An 18,886-nucleotide genomic window follows, 5' to 3' on the forward strand; every position below is an offset into this window, starting at 1 on the left:
AAAATTAATTTTGCCTTTGTTTTTTCATTGGCCTCATCTTAATCTGACGCTGTCCTATCTGGTTCATTCTTCACGTATTTCTTTAGCCCCTCGAGCACTAAAAAATTCTCCGCTGCAAACGCCCAATCGTCGTAATTTTCACGACCTTTTAACTTTGGAACCTTTACCAAATAACTGGACGACATTGTCTATTCACTTAATTGCAACGGCTACGATATTAACCACTTAAAACACACACGGCATGGCCTGGGCCCATAACCTGTTGAAAAACGGGTTCGTGGATCGAAATAAAACGATACGCTTGCTAAGTATTCAGAATATAACTAACTACTTTTATTCTAAGTAGTAATCGTTAACCGCACCCAGCAAATAAACAACAGAGATAGAAACAGTGGAACATGTGTTACATTGTACATATTATCTAGATGGCGTTACTTACATTAGACTAAATAATAAACTGAATAGCATGGACTTATTTTAACAACTGTTACCAAATAGGTACAGTATTTAGGTATATTTTACCAGATGGAAGACCGGTTGAACGTTTTTGGAACTTTCAAATCCCACCTGACCATGATACAGTTAATGCAATTAAACTCTCAGAATATATCAAAACTCATTAGTACAAGTGTTAGATAAACCAGAGAAACTTATAGCTGATGATGGCGCCAGTGTAATGAGTGGTCGTGTTAGAGGTGTTCAAGCCTCTATTCAACATTATTATATTTATGCTGTTTTTTGTTCACTGTTATGCACACCAGCTTAACTTGATTTTGTCTCAAGCTACTAGCCAAAATCAAGAAGCTTTTATAAAAGGTAAAAAACACGAAATCTACAGCATCACAAATACATTTAATAAAATAACGAAGGTTACATGTTTCGCTCGACTAGAGCATCATCAGACCTAAACAATAATTAAAATTATGTAACCCGAAAAAAGGAGAATTCAACAAAAACTTACCATAACATACACAAAACACCTAATATTTAAGTAAACAAAGATTACAATAAAGTGGCACTATCTATGTACAAAGAACTCAACTAAACAATCAAATCCTTTATACATTTTAGAAATCTAACCATCATTTAAGAGTCTAGAACTACTTGAGGTTATTAAAAACTAGGTGGCCCTCAAAATCAAACCTTTCATTAACACAGGACAGATCTGGGCTTTTGAAAGCTTTACTAATCTCCATTGTCTCCAACAAGTCTAGTTTTTTACTTTTGTTGCATTGATGCAGTATTTTTATATTTTGGCTGTCAGGAAAATCATGTCTGGAGTCGAGAAGGTGATTAGCAAAAGCTGATCTGGTCACTGTGATTCTAATTACCGATTTAATTAGTTATCTAGTTGTGAATAAAACAATTTTATAAAAATATTTAAAGTCATTTATTAATAAATTGACAAAATACATCCCAAATATTAAAATTAACAACAAAAACAAACAACTTAAGCTAATCACTTTCAGATCTAGACTCCTGGCAATTATTTTTTTTATTTTTTAGGTCTCCTTTGTGTGGCAAATTTTCATAAAATGGTTTATATTCTATTCCAATTGCTGGAGGAGCCTGTTTGAATAGAGAACTCAAGTCGTCATACTTTTCTTTTGATATTGGTAAGACCGACGCATATAAAGGCTTGCGTTCTACTAATAACAAAGCACCCTTAGTTCTTGTTCGTTTTGTACAATCAAGACTTCTAAACTCTTCTTCTTCGAAGGACTCTTTAAACTTTATTATGAATGGATTTTCTTTAGAAAAGTGGAGCCAACAGATTTTTTGCCAGCTAACTGGTTCACCCTTTAAGTCTTCTTTGCGGATTGTCATGTTACTATCCACGTAAGCTTTCCAATCTATGAATTCATGATCCAACATTTGATGGACAACGTAGGGTCTGTCGCCTTTTCTTCTTGCACTGCGAGCAATTGTCTTCCAGTCCGCTGGCCAATTCACTTTCCCCACTCGTTGCTGCTCTGTTGTTATTGCTGAATGCATGGAGCAACACCCACTCAAAGACAAGGCCTTAGTGCTTGGCGCGTGACGTCATCGATGTGGGCCACCGATTTTTAAAAACCAAGGGATTTCATATGCTAATATCTCAATATTTGGCTTATTTTAAAAAATGCTAGGAATAGAATAGAGTTCAGGAAACATTCAAAGGTATGTTTTAGTTCTGGTTGAATGTCAGGTTAAATATTATGGTGTAATATTAAATGCAGACTCCCAACTCCCCTACATCTGCGCCAAAATTCAACATATGTATTTAGATATTTATAATAATTTTTTTATACCATCAAGTAGTAAAAAATGTTATTATATACACATAAATACATATATTGAACTATTCCACACCTTGTCATAATTAAAAAAATTTGAAAAAAACTGTCATAATCAGGAATGTCATATTAATTAGAATCATTTAAAGTAAATCAATTGGATAAATAACTAAATTAATTACCTAGGACCTACATAGTCTTTAGATTCAAATATATATTTTATATGTTTTTTTGTAAGTAGACTATTTAAAGTTAAGATAAACTTGATAAAGAACTATTATATTTTAATTAGTAGTGTTAGTGGTTGGTATATTATATAGTCTACTTCGTTAGGGTATCCAGTTTTCTTTTTTTACTTGTTTTTTTTAATTGATCATTATTCTTAGTGCAATAATTTTTTAAAAGTGTATTGGATATACTTTTAATAATTATCTTTAAAACATCTATTGCATTATGACTAGTGCATCCATCAAAATGTAATACATGTTTTTGTGCAATAGAATATTTCAAAATTAACTGACACATGAACTGTCTTTTGTTATAGGTTTGTAAAAATATATCCTCAAATTCATTTATTAATCTGTTAAAAATTATGTAAGTCAAAGATACAATATTTACAACTTGGTCTTGGGGATATAGCAGTCCTCCACGATTTAATTTATTAATTAGGTCAAAATTGTCTTGAACTATAAATTGCTCATTATATACCAGTTTTCCTTTACAACTGTCACATTTTAGCTTTTTGATTGTAACATAGCAACAATAACCACCTAAATATGTAATTAATGGCAATATGTCCTTGATGCTCTGAAAATGATCATAATTTACTGAAATTTGAGACAACAAGGTTTGAATTTGGGAAAAGTCTTCTGGAGAGCAATTATCATCTAGGTCATAATCGGGAAGCTCATAGAACTTATTAATATTAATAGGGCCAAAACTGCGAGACTGAAGTGTTAATATAGATTGAATTCTAAGTCTCTTTTCTGTCTCATATAACTGTCGTACAGAGATGTGATAATGACCGCCTGCCATTTGTCTATATTTACCAAACCTATCTTCAAGAGGATCTGTTTGGAATTTCCCTAAAAGAACATAATTCATGTTAAGTTCCGTAAAACAGAATTTGGTAATTTCGAGCAGTCCATAAACAGTATGGCTGAAAGCAGTTCTTGTTTGTCGAGTAAGAGTTTTAGAAAAATTACTAGGTTGCCAAGTATCAAGCCAGCTTAATAATTTTTCTAAGAATTCAATCTTGGGATCTATGTCAATATCAGTGAGTGGTTTTTTAACAATTGGTTCTTGAAATATGTCTCGTTTATGTTTGCCTTTGAATGGGGTTTTGACATTCACAATTTTCCACCATGTTGTTATTATGTGGACAAAATCAGCAGTATCTTCAGAAAATGGTATACGGCTACCAAAATGCCTTAATGCTTCTACTACAAAAGAATTAAAAATGTTTAAAGAGAGTTTAACATTCTGTCTTTCTAAAGATGAGGGAAACAATGCTTTTTGGTTTAAAGAATAGCCAAACTTTAAAAGCTTATCATACTCCAGTTCATGTAATTTTTTAATTGCAGAAAAAGAAGCACATTTTTTCTTGGAAGTGTCAAAATCAGGAAAATAAAATTTTTGGTCTGGTTTAGAGTTAAGCCAATTATTAAATACACATTTAAGTAAGTGAACTGTATCAAATAGGTAAAATAATGGTCTCTGATTATCTATGGGATGAGGATAAACAATGCTAAGTTTACAGCTTGGTCTGCAGTTGAAAAATGACTAATGGCATTATTATCACACTATTAAAAAACTATGTACCCAATCTCCTCTAAATTTTCAATAATTGTCTTAATAAAATTATAAAGTATGTCTGATGTAATTTTGGAGATGGGAGCTATGTGAACTACTTCCTTAAAGCTGGAACACACACTTGTAATCATAAAAGTAAATGCCGTTGAAGCTAGAGACTTATTATTGACTGATATTCCAGTGATATTACCGCCTTTATAGCCATGTAAGGGTCAATATGAATTTCATCAAAAAAGAGTGTCACAAATCTCTCGTGATCCTTTAGTAAACTAAACACATTTCAGGCATAAGTTAAAAACATTTTTTTTTCATCTATGTGGGGATCGGTCATGTGTTTACAAATACCCATTATAGTTTGAGGATGTGGTAAAATTAGGGATCCATAATCTCTTAAATACTTGTATGCATGAGGACTAATAGTATAGATGTCAAAATTATTGTACTACTTGAATATCTGTACCTTTCCTTTGCAGTTGTAAACAAAGCTAATTGTTCACAAATAAAATCTAAAGAATGCACTATTTTGTTGTCTTCAATGTTTTTGAAACTTTTTAGTATGTTTGACACAAAATCGAACACACGTTTCATTTTATTTATGTCATTTGATGGTTTGACATGATCGAGAATAGTATTGCCAAGGGTATTGGTAGCAGTATTTGGATTTAAGTCACAGTCGGGGTTGTCATTATTGGTAACATTTTCCTCCAAAGGCAGGGTAATAATAGTAAGGTCTATTGCTTCAAGTATTGCATATAAATCATCTAAACTATGGGAAGTATATGGAGTTTTAAATTTTGATGTTAAAACACAAACTGGCTCGCTATATAAAAAAGTTTCAACATTTAAATTAAAATTAAAAACAATTGCCCAATTAATGCATGGACCAGGTGTGTATTCAATTTTAAAAATTGTTAGCTTTTTGCTGTCTTGAGACTCACTGTGAGCAGTAAACCAATCTTTCGGTAGTTTAAAAGCAAAAAATTTTTCAATAAACTCTTCAAAACTGTCAAAATTATTTTGTTTCTCATGCTCGCCAAAGTCAATTTTGCTTAATTCAAGAGCTTTTGCTAAATTCAACTCGTCAATATTTTTAAACCTTTCATCTTTACTTGGCCGTATTTTGATAATTTTTGACAAATAACTAGGGCAATTTAAAAAAATAGATGGTGTACAGTCTTCTTTTAGCCGTGGTTTTAGTAATTCTATTGTAAAAATTTTACCTGTGTTGAAATCTTGAACTTGTGTACTCTTTATTATACTACCTTGAGGAAAATGAGCTTCACATACTTTGGTGTTGTTTGTGGGCTCAAAGTCATCTCTGTGTATGGCTTTTACCCATTTTCGCCTTAGATTTATATCCTTAGGAAAACCGAAGACATGCGCTTTAGGTCCGTTTTTATAGTTTCCGTTACAACCCGGAACACAACACTTTTGAGGCATATTTACACTCTAATATTAACTACAAGCCGAACTAGGAGAAAAATATTAAATTAAACACGAACTGAAGTATTAAAGTCTGATATAAACAAATAAAACCGCGGCGCCGCCCGGCCGGCGCGCCGGAGACCCGGTTTTTCCGAGGATTTTTCTAGTCCGAAAGTACGATTTTGCGATTTAAAAGTACGCGAAGAGTTTACATAAATATAACATACGTGTTTCGCGGAAATAAACAGTTCCGATTTTAGAAAAAAACACAAAAATGAGCTAATGTTTACTGCGGATCTCGTCATAATTACCGGCAACCGCAGAACATAAATATAAACAACCTAACCTCTCGTTTGTCTTGTCTTGTCTTGTCTTGTTGACTTGATGGCTCTGCTGCAAGGCAATTGCCAGCCCGATTTGTGTGAGATCCTACTTTATCTGGCTCTGGACCATGTAGGAGTCTTAGGATACTTTGCTGCACTGTAACTCTTTGATAAGGAAATACAACTTATGATTGGGCCTCTAGGCGTATTCTGTTTCTATCTAAGGCTGTAAAACAGGAGGAATATTAGTGATACAACAGAGGGAATATATGACCACACCAATGCACTAAAACAAGCAATTAAGGCAGGATTATAGGACAATTCAAGGTTATTGGAAAGTTGAGTTTTAGATTTTAATCTGGTTAATGTTTATGAATCGCATGATTATCTCTATTGTTTCATCGTCCGGAGCAGATAAGATGTCAGTCATAGATAATGGTGATACTCCTTTCTTTAATACAAAGATCTTATATAGGTCAAAATTAATAACGCGATTAATTGGGCACTCAAAGAAAATATGGTCCAAGTCGTCCCATAAACCACAATCACACAAAGGGTTATCTTTTATGTTAATTCGATAAAGGTGGGAGTTAGTCAAGCAATGTCCTGTACGCATTCTAATAATTGTTGTGATATGTCTTCTGTCTTTATAGTTCAAGTTAGCAAACCATTTTTTGTTGGTAAATGTGGGTTGTACCCTAGCATATCTGCGATGATGGTTTAACACTAAAATTTTCCACTTGTCCCTAAATGTATTTATTATTTCCTGCTTTAGAATGTTGAATATATCCTGAATATCATAGAGCATTCTTTTAGGGATGTTTAAATCAGTTCCCACTTTGGCCAGAATATCTGCCTCATCATTGCCTGGTATATCTGAATGACCTGGGATCCAAGACAGTCTAATATCATAGCCATTGTTGTTAGTCATGGCAATTAATCTTTTAGTTTTAAGAACCCAATATTCAGAGTTTGCTGTAAAAAAAGAGCCACTGAGCTTTGTAATTGCACCTTTTAAGTCTGAAAATATTATTGCCCTCTTGATTTGTTGCTTGATAGCGGTTTCTACAGCATCATGAATAGCAATTATTTCGGCCTTATAAATATTAAGGTTATCCGGCAAACGTGACGAGAATCTATAGTTCAAGGATGGGATAGATATGCCAAATCCCACCCTGTTGCCCTTTTTTGAAGCATCAGAATAAATAAATGTATAGCGGAGTTTTAAGTTGTTGGTTTCGTCTATAAATTTATTTCCTGTCATGATATCTCCCTTTTTTAAGTTACATTTTATAATTTTTAGAGACCCACTTAGAATGTTTAAGGGGATTTCGTAACATGGAAATTTTTCTCCTCTATAGAGTAAGGTTATGTATGGTCTGTAGCTTTGAAATCAGTCACTAGATATGGAGTTTTATTGTTATTCCAAAACTCAGGTCTATGTATTATTTTAGATCTAATATTATTTATGATTTGAATAATAGGGTGATTTGTAATTAATAAAAATTTCAAAATTAGTTTGAAAGCCAGTAGTTTTCTCCTGTATTCTAGGTCTATCATAGATGCTTCCGCTAACAATGCCACTCTGGGCGTAGAGCGCATACATCCCATACATATGCGTAAGCCCTCGTAAAACACCACGTCCAATCCATTCAGAGCCGTTCCTGCACATGGTTTAAAAAATATCGAACCGAAATCTAGATGAGATTGTACCAAAGCAAAAAAGGCAGTCAAGAGGGTGTTTGGGTCTGCACCCCACCATACTCTACACAATGCTCTTAGGACGTTCAGTGACTTTTTTGCTTTATTTTTAATTTTTAAGATGTGAGGTGGCCACTTTAGATTCTCTTGCAATACTATTCCCAAATATTTGACGTTTTGTTTAAAGGGGATAACTGAATTATTAATTTGTATGGGAGGTGGGGTGACACTTTTTCTCCCTCTAGTGAACCACATTGCTTTACACTTATTAATCGATAAGGATAGGTTGTTTTCCCGGAGATATAAATCTATGCGTTCCAGGGCAATGTTAATTTTATTAATCATTGTAGCTACGTTTTTGCCCTTGATTATAACTGTCAAGTCATCGGCATATCCTATTACAAATGCATCCCCCAGGTTTAAGTCAAAAATGTTTTTTATATAAATATTAAATAGGATGGTACTCAAAGGGGAGCCTTGTGGAAGACCCATAGTTGTCAGCACTGGACCCAAGAATGACCCATTATTGCTCCTACAATACAGAAGTCGGTGTGTAAAAAGTTTGTAGATTACATTACACATATGACTGGGCACTTCCATGTTTTGTAGAGTATTATACATTTTATGGATGTTTACATTATCATATGCTGCTTTTATGTCTAAAAAGACTGCTATAACTGATTTAGAGGAAAGAAATGCATCATTAATATAAGATGTAATATAACCTCTCGTTTCATCAGGTGGCAAAACTAGTAGATGCGCCGCTGTCAGATTTATATAGAAAGAACTCCTATTGGCAAGTAACAAGGTATTAGATAAATGATAAAATTTGAAAAAATAGAAGTTTAAATTATGAAAAGAGAAATAAGGATGCACTCTTTTTTTTAACTAAATTGTAAAGTAAGAGCAGTTAAAGATATAGATTTAATTATTTTAAGATAGTAATAGAGCATCCTAATGTTCACGGCAATCTGCAAAGTCTGGCAGCGTTGCAGGCAGCCTTCCGCGGACGAACAACGGCAGCGTCAACAGCCGAATTCACCTGAAAATCAACCAGAAGTGCATGGCCCAAATGCGTGACGTCACGAGCAAAATTTTTTGGAGCGCTTTGTCCTTTTGTAGAGGTGTTATTGCATGGAGTCAAACTCCATTTCACTATGACCAACAACCAGTGGCGGCTTTTGGGGTAGAGCCACAGTGCCATGGCTCTACCTAATAAACGTTGAAAATAAAAAAAATAATTTTTTCTTTTAAATTTTACTTCAGTCCAAAAAATATCTGTATATTAATATTTAATACCAATTATAAAATTAAAATACTGGAACGCAGCCAGTGCAAGATTCCGCAAATTTCGCTAATGCGAAATCGAAGACGTAGTTGTCGCGCCAGGCCCCGTATCGATGCGTGTTACATCAAATAATCACAGCAAATGTCCTTGAAACAATGTGGTAAAGCTACGGCAAATTAAATAATTTTGGGCCGGGCTCCAAACCAATAGCAAAGTTTACTGAATAAAATACAAGTTGCTTCACTCGGCGAAAAACCTTTTATCTTTCGATCTCAAAGGCAGGCCGCCGAGCTCCTCGCCGACGGGAAACTAGCAAAAAATGTAAAGGGGAATTCTGGTAAAAGATACCTATTATTTTACGAGTTTCGTCTAATTCGAACTGTAGGGGAAGACGGAGCACGATTTTATAATAACTTTATTATCTGGAATAAAAAAATTATTTAATGTACCTACTTGGGAAAAATATGTAAATTGATAATACTATAAATTATTTGTTTCTATAACCACCAAACTAAATAAATATTACATTATCAAAGTTTACCTAATTCAAGAACTAAATGGTTAAATTTTTTTTGTTAATAATTAGGTACTTAGGTATCTTATTAAAGGTTGTTTTGGTACGACTGGTTTCATTAGGATTTATTTTTAAATCAAAGTCAAAAGTTTGTGTAAAAAAATGCATATATTTCTGTTACTAACAACTAAAGATAGACATAACTACTAAGTAATGACATGTTTGAATTTTAAATGATTGATTACTACACTTTTTGACGTTTTTGTTATTTTGTCAGACTAATAATAGCATTATAAGTAATAAACGTAATGTTTCATTCATAACCAGCCCAATAATGTGGAATTTTATTGTTTTAAAATTAGTAGTGAGAGAGAAAAGGATGGAGAAAGGATTGTGTAGTGTACAAATAATTTTCTATATCTATACGTGTTGTTTTCGTCGCTCTTGTGCAATTTTAAATAGAGGCGAAAAATGTCATTACATAATTAATTAACCGTAATATTTTTGTCGTCTAGGAATTTTTGAACATCGTCCAAAGTAACTCCTACTTCCAGGGATCTTTTTGCGTGAGATTTTTTCTCCGCATTCCTTTTCCAGAGTTCTAATTTTTTTTCTTAATTGAATTTTTCTTGGAGTCATTGCCGAAATCTTCATTGACGTTCGACAGAACTTATCTTGAAAGTAAAATTTATTTTAGATATACGATACCTGTTTTAATACAACATTAAAATTTAACTCAAAAACAAGATCAAAATAATTTAAAAAAATTTAGGGTAATGTTTTTTGGAATTTATTGAACTTTACCCAAACTGAAATAATAAAATCTAATAAAAAATATAGATTTTTTTACTCAGGAGCTAAAAAACTATTATAGGGGTAGCGTCGTATTCATTATTAAATTACTAGGTTTTTCTTAATTTTTATTGTACTTTAAGTAAAACATTTGAGTATAGTGCAAGTGTAATTGTTTTGCATATTATAGAAAAGTTCACAATGCCGATTCTTTCACTTACCTGTATTATTACAAACATCAGTCTGGACAGAAACATTAACCTGCATCGGAGTGTCAGTTTGCACGGAAGCGTCACTGAATTCCTTCCTTAATGTGTGACTTGCAATGATGTTAGAATTATCTGTGCCTGGAAAAATAGTACGTAAATTTGTAAATAATTCTGATTTCCCTATACACCAAAAAATTGCAAATATTAAAAGGTGCCTTCTATAATACATATTGCCATTATAAGTGCACAAATTAGAAGAAAACATAAAACATACTTGTCGAGGCTCTGGTCAGGAACAATGTAGGAATTGCGTCGGGTCTAAGACGTTGATTTGAAGGGGACATAAAACTGCTCTCCGCAAAATGCAAGCTACAGATATTAACCCTTTTATAACATTGTTTCGGAGTAACATCGGCATATCTATATTCGCCAGCAAATCCCAAAATACCTTTCCAGAGTTGGCACCTATAATCCATTTTTTATATCAATTTAAAAAAAGAAACAGGAACCAGATCATAAAGTAACTAGGAATGTAATCATAAATTTAATAAACAACTAATTCTAATGTACTTACCTATTTTCATTTTTCGGACATCTAAAAAACATTAAACCACGCTTTGAAAAAACAACTGTCTACCAAACAATAAGTCGACATTTTAATATAATAGATTATAATAATTTGCCAGTCCACTGAGTCCACCCGGTACAACTAGTAATAAAACGCTCGCACTTCAAAACGATTTAAACTCTACTCACTGTGTAACCCAACAGATTCGATTGTAGGAGCGTCGCCCGGCAAACGAAGTGAGGGGCGGTGAATAGGTAATTCGGCGCGTGGAGCCGAGTGAACCAACTTGTATTTTATTCAGTAAACTTTGCCAATAGAATCTTTTCTAGCAAAACGTGCGTGATATTGTTTGTTTTGATTATTCATCGGGCGTTCGCGGTTTTGTAGAGATCTTTTATTTTATTTGGCTGGCGTTTTCGGCTTTGTTGGTGTTTTTTATTTTTATTGAATATTAAAAACAATTTATTCAATTAGTTTTTTAAAAGCAAATCCATTTTCCACTTTATCATTGGAACAAAAAGTAGAAATAACAGAAAAAGTAGGTATAAATACCGTTGCCCGATTTACATATAGAAAATTCTTTTTGAGTTATTATAATTTATAAAAACAATAAAATTACTTATTTGTGTACCTTACTGTAAATATGGAAAACTGTATGTTGCCTGTGACCTGAAGTATTGACATTTCCACGTAGTTTTTGTAAGTTCATTTCCTTAAATTTCAAAATTTTTAAAATTTATATTTTTATTTACAAAAAAAAATAGAAAACTTATTGCGTTATAATTTTGATAATAAAATGTAATAATTATATTATAATAATAACGATCACTCGTTCGGTCATGAAAAAATTAGATCAAGGTTTGGCTCTACCTCCCTGAACTGTCATGAGCCGCCACTGCCAACAACCATAAACTTTAAATCTATTGTATGCAAATTAGGTAATTCTTGTACTGCAGTCAAACACATTCCTGCTGTAAATTTATTTAGATTTTGACCGCCACAACGGTCGCTAAAGCATGAAATATGTTTAATTTCGGCAGGAAGAGACTGAAAATACCTGTATAAACATGTTGCAATTTCACAACTTCCTCTCTTGCCTTAGAACATTGAAAGGCTAGAAGTAGCATGCCGTGGAACCATGGGCAGGTTTGTTTGCTTGCAACATCTCTGATGTAATGATGCCAAATGCTTATAGAGAAATGGCAATAATCACTTTATAATATCATAAAAATTTTTAGTTGTTTCCGAAGGCTCAAAACAATACTACTGGTCCCTATATTTTTTGTTTAATAAAATATCAAGCATTTTTTTAAAATAATTTTAATAAGATACTCTTTATCAAAGTCAATATATGTACGTTAAATAAATGAAAATAAGTACGAAGAACCGAGAAAACGGTAATGGCATCGCAACGCCGCTCGATCGCATTATTGATGCTACAGATACGAGCACTCTCTACCAGTGACGTCGTCAACAAATATTTACCTGCTAAATTTTAATTAATTATTATAGAGTTTGAGTAATATTACCATTTATGACCTATTTATGTGTTTTTTTAACGGACTTCGTTAGAGGAAGGTCCTAATAAAGGGCAGCATTTTTGTCAAAGCATTTTTATGGAAATTAAATATTTTATTAATATAATATTATAGATTTCTTAATAAATCATGTTTTAAGACACAAATTTTTAACATTTCACAAAATTTTATTGGTATTGTTATATTGGACAAAACTCAGTTTTACATCACTTATTTTATATCACATAATATATACTTCTATGGTGCTGACTTTTTCAAAGGGACAGTATTGTTCAGCAGTAAGAGTTAAAACTACAAGGATGTTCAAATTGTGAAGGAGTTGCAGGTTTTTTATAGGTTCTAAGATTTTTATTATGATTATTTAGCCTGTACAATGGATTTGAGACATTTAACACTGGCCTATTTAATACAATGTACAATAGATTAGATTAGATAGTTTATTAGTAGTAATATACAAACAAGTACTTTTACAAGTCAAATAAAATATGTAGTATGTTGGGCTTTCTCGAAAATCATGTTATTATTTCTTAAGTATTTTCATAATGACTTGAGACATCTAATTCAATTTCTTTGGCGCAAATTTGTTTGTTGCAATCTTCGAATTTTAATTTTTTTGATTTAGCTTTTAAAAGGTCCTTAGGATATCATTTTGATTTTACCCTAGAGTAATATACATAAAAATATAGTATTACCAATATTAAAAAGAAAAAATTACAAAATGTATTATGATAATCCAATTGATCAATAAAATGTATGTTATTATAAAGAATCTTTGTAATATCATACATTTGATTAATTGCATTTAATTACAAATATAACAGAATAAAATACTATATCAATTTTAAATAAGATATATAGAATAAGATGATACATGGCATAAAAGTCTTATTTGTACTTAGAGAAAGAATTGAACAATAATTTTTAAATGTGCTATAATGATGTCTATTTTGAGTGTATTTTTACCTTTTCCTTGGCAGAGTCAGGGAATGTGTAGCAGTTAAACAAAAACGGATTGGATGAGAAATAGTAATTGTTGACCTAGACCCCACAGTAACTATTAATCTCAGATGCAGTTATTGTTGATGATGAATGATCAGATCTGTAATTATACAAAATTTGGTGTATCAAGAATATTAATTTATTTTAATTATCCATACTTGTCTATATTAGATTCACTGTTTGTACTATATACCATTTTGGAAGCTAAAGAAGTTTTTGCACTCTTCAGGAAAACTACCCTTGCAGCTTTGAAGGGTAAATCACTTGGTAAAATAACCAAATGAATTATCGGCTGCTGTGTTTTTAACCAGTGCATCAGAAATCCTAGTAAAAAAATAGTTTTACACACATACCTAATTTTATAAGTATTAGGTATAAATAAAGCTTATATGAGTAACACTAATACTTTTTGTGACGATTTTTTTATACTAGAAAAATATATTTAAAAAAAAATTACTTTTAAGGTAGAGCTGATTTTTTTAATAAAGTCTGGCTACTGATAATATTATCTTCCTTATATAATAAATCACTTCTAAGGATGTGATCTGAACAAACAAATATGTTCTTTTTAATTGTGTTGATTTCCATTAATGAAATCCATTGTTCCCTTTGGGCATATATTAGGCAATTTATAATAAGTATTTGATATTTAATCAAAAAGCAAAACAAATTACAGTAATAAATTAATATGTGGTGCCAATTACTATATATATATATTATTATAAGTTGCAATATGGTAAAACAAAAAAAAAAATATCGACCAAATTTTAGGGAAAGACAAAATTAACTATACATAGATATCAATATCTAAATAAATTTCAAAATTCTTTAAAGGCAATAAAAAATTAGTAATTTCATCTATCTACCTAATGTGTATATTAAAAAACATAACTATATATAGATAGGTATATGGGTATTATGCCATCTTTCTGCCAAAACAACAAAAAAAAAACATAAAATCCTGCAATAAAACCAGGGACAAAATTCTAGTTTTATATTTTTTATAGCCTATTGATAGATGAATATGTTCAACAATATATTTAGATTTAAAAATATAAATATTTTGGTATTTTACACACACTTTCACATTCAAGTTTTTATTAGGTTTATATCTATAAGATCCCCTATTCTATGTTTATGATGATGGTTACCCCATGATGTGATCGGCTTGAATCACCTTTTTATCATGATGCGGCACAAACGACACAAGTTTTTGCCATCCTAGCAATTTAAAAAAACACTAAAATGTGGCCATTTTCCTTTTAAAACCAAAAAATTAAAGAAAATACACGAATCCCGAACATAAACAAAAAGCCGTTTGACAGATGACACTACGCGTATGGCTCAGGCGCTTAAGTTCCGGTGTTGTCGCTTCAAATTTTTTAGAAACGGTTTTAGGGATAAGAATGTTAATAATTTTGTTTTTTTGCTTAAAGATATTATATTTATTCTTAAAATAGGTTAATTGTAGTATTTATATTTTTTAATTTAAATTTTCCTATAAAATACAATACAAATAAGTTAAATTACCGTTATAATGGTTGTTAAAATATAGCAAAAAATTTCCTCCGTTGGAAATTTGCGTCGACTTGACAACAGAGAATCGGCAAATATGTTTGTAAACAACACACCCCTCTTGCCCCTGTGCACATGTTGGACTCAAACAAAGTTGTTGTTTACTAATTCTAGCCTTTCAATGTTCTAAGTCTCTTGCCATCAATTTCAGACCAAACAAAACAATCACCTTTATGTGAAGCCACATTGTAAATCGTAAAATTGAAAGACTTGAAACGCTGTTTATAAAATAGCGCATTATTTGTTGGATCAGTTGGTGCTAACAAAACTTGCTGAAGATCAAAATTACAGCTTACAAATTGTTGACTTGCGACTGCATCCTGCGCTCGCTCCTTATCATTCCTTAAAAGGTAACTTTGGTACTTTTCTTCTAATTGATCCTTATTTACACAGGTTTTGCAAGTCATAAAAGGTCGACATTGATCTTTTTTTGGATGGTGAAACCCTAAATTATATTCTTCATTAAAAATTTTCCGATATGTCATTTCCAAATTCTGTTCCAATCTTTCCTTGGTATACATTTCGTACGTTAAATTTATATTAAGAGAGGAATCCAGATATTTCCTGTTTGAATCTGAACGACAATAGTGTGATTCTACAACCGGAAAACGTTCAATGTGACGTCTGACACTATTTAAAATATTTTCTGCAGTTTGTTTTTTTAGGTGCTTGCCTCTTCTGTCAGGCTCACTAGTATTTTCTTGACTCCTTTTTGTCATTGCTATATCAACAACACCTTTTCGTATACCAAGTGTATTAAGAAACATAGTCTTACAAACTTTGATTTTAGCGTTACTTCGTTTGGCAAGTAAAAGTGAACCGTATAATTTCGTCTTGATCCTTCTCTTGATACAGTTTTCTTTTCCAATTTACCTGTGTTACTATGAATGAAATCTCGCTTTCTTTCATAAGTCTCCAAATTATAATACCTTCTAAAAATATTAAGTCTTTCTTCATTAGAAAAATTTAAATAACATTTTTTCGTTGTTATCGGACAAGGATCACGCATACAAACTCCCAGAACAAAAGTTTTTCGAGACGATGTATAGGCTTCTCCATGTTGTTGCTTTTTTTTGATACATTTCTCGTCCATTTTTCGGGCTGCCTAAGTCGTTTTCTTGGTTTTAGGGTTCTTATAGGAGTCTCTTGCATTCCATCGAACTCTTCTATTCTTCCATCAGGCTGTGTTGTTTGTTCCGCTAATGACACTGAATTGCTAATTGTTTTTTTCTTTGCTATCCTTTCCCTTTTTGTTATTAACGGAGTGTCATCATTTGAGTCGTCGTCTGAGTCATCACTTTCTGAAGAGGGGGAATACTCTAAAACCTCGGGCGAAAAAGGCTCAGCATCTGATGCAATTTTAGCGTACTGACTTACTCCCGATGTGGAAGGCATTGCATTCATATCTGAAATAAAATAAAATCACCATAGTATAATATACTATATACATCTTATCTAGAAGCCATAGTAAGTTTCGCAAACAAAAAAACAATCTGCAGATAACGAGCGATATTAAAAATTTTCGAATTAACAAGACAAATAAGTGTATTAGTTAATAAAAGAAGGTGCATTTACAGGTACGCGTAATAAGAAAAAAATTATATTTTTAACCTAAATAATAAATATAAGTACGCATATTATGTAAAATCTGTATTAAATTTTGTGACACCCTGTATAATAGATCGTATTCCTGTACTGAAACCTTATTAATCATAAACAATTACAGCTTTAAAAATACTAAAAATTAAAATAATTGTTGATACTCTCTCTACTTTTATTGTATTGCAATAAAATATACCATAGACATAACCTCAAAAACTAAACGACAATTATATTGGTTAATTAAAGAAAAGTACGGATTAAAAAACATACCTGTGTGTTCACTTAAACTCTTAAGAGCTGCTGCAACTATTCTTTTGCTTCTGGAAATCATATTTTTGGCAAAACAAAAACAAATTTCACGAGCACTATACATGCGTTGCTTCACTGTTTACCAAAGACTGAAACAACTGGATAAGTCAAAATGCCGTGTTTATTTTGCTGCTATAACTGGGTAACTAAAGATACCTAGTTTTAGTATAAAATATCACGAGTATTTAGGAAATACCTATTTTCAACAATTGCATCTGCGCAGAAACGGACAATTTTAGAAATTATCTAGTTATTGCATTAAATAAAGCAGACATAGTAGATCAGTTGCCAGTGGATAACTCGTTTCTTTTAAAAATGGAGTTACCTAGTTGTAGTACTAAGCCCACGATATGAAAACGGGAAAGTGTTCAACCATCGACACGTGATATTCTGCTAAAAAAACTGGAAAATATTGGGATTCGAGGGATCCCTTACACTAAACTCAAGCTAAGAAAAGTTAAGCTTTTTATGCTTTTCTGTAGATTCAAGAACATCTAGCACATTAAAAGAGATCACATTACACGAAAACGACCGTGGAATAACTGAATGTTCTTGCACCCAGCAAATAAAAAGGCAGACCAAGGTTAAATATTTAGGTGTTATTTTGGATGAAAATCTAAAGTGGCACCACCATGTTGAGTATATTTCCACTCGAGTTCGGAAACTTATTTATAAATTTCGTCAATTAAGACAATTTATGCAAAAAAAAACCCTTACGACCCAACAGCATGGGGCGGAACAAGTAAGACCATCCTGAAACCTCTTAGGATTACCCAAAAATATGTTCTGAAGGTAATGTTTAAAAAACCAAAATTGTATTCCTCGGATATTTTATTTAGAGAAGCTAGATTGTTGCAAGTAAATCAAATTTACTTGAAAGCAGTGGTTAGGCTTCTGTGTAAGAATCCAGACTACTTGCATTTCATATCTCACAATCAGAACACTAGACAAGCTTTAAATAAGAATGTAACTATCCCAAAGGCCACAAAAACTAAATGTCAAAAAACTTTAACATATCTCAGCAAAAATCTATAATCAACTTTTCGTAGAACTTAGAAATAAACCCTATAACAAAATTAAAAGTAGAATCCACGACTGGATATTAGATGATAACGTCACTTGGTTAGTATGATACACATAGTACTGTTTATTTCTCTTCCTGTTTTTTCCCTTTCTTTCCCTTAATTTAATTTAATTCTATTTTATTTTTTGAATTACTTTTGTTTATATTATATATTATTTTCTTAAAAATTGTTTTTATTTTAATTAATTAATTTAGATGACAGGAAATGCACACATAGTATTTTTAAAATACCATTGTGCATTGGGTATTCTTAGCGGTTAAGCAGTTGTTATTTTGTAATGTTATAATGTATGAATGTATTATCTGCTGAATATATATTATTATTATTATTATATTTACCAACAAATCTGAAAACACTGAGTTCTCTAAAGACCTTTCGACATTAACTTAAGATTTTACTATTGGGTAGGATTTATTATAGTTTAGGAGAATTCTACTGGGATTAACTTTAATATTTGAATGGGTAACTAAAAATGCTTTGGTCATCCTCCACGAAATTTATTTAAAAATTATCAATCCTACATGTTTTGGACATATAACATGTCCATCATCAGGGATCTATAAAGAATCAAGGAAACTTATAAGATAAAGATTCAAAGTGTTAAATTACAAAAGGTATTAAAATTACTTACACAAATTGAGGGTTTTCATCAATGCGTATTAAAGGTATAGTGCCTTCGGCAAGGTCAAAAGGTTAAAACAACTAACAATTAATAAAAATGGCATCTACAATAATGATAAAAAAGCTTAATTAATTAACGCGTAAATAATTGGACGTTGAAGACATACTTACATTAAGATGCATGAGAATGGGACTAAAACTGGATCCACACAAACATTAAAATCACATGATTACAACACTACGATAATT

At 31.7% G+C, this 18,886-nt stretch overlaps 1 protein-coding gene across 1 annotated transcript in view; it reads left to right on the forward strand.

Moving 5' to 3' along the window:
• The window catches only part of LOC126737177 (coiled-coil domain-containing protein 137), a 62,730-nt gene that overhangs the window by 33,912 nt on the left and 9,932 nt on the right, over positions 1-18,886 (forward strand). The window lies entirely within an intron of this gene.

This window comes from Anthonomus grandis, chromosome 6 (genome assembly GCF_022605725.1).
Source record: "Anthonomus grandis grandis chromosome 6, icAntGran1.3, whole genome shotgun sequence".
NCBI lineage: Eukaryota > Metazoa > Arthropoda > Insecta > Coleoptera > Curculionidae > Anthonomus > Anthonomus grandis.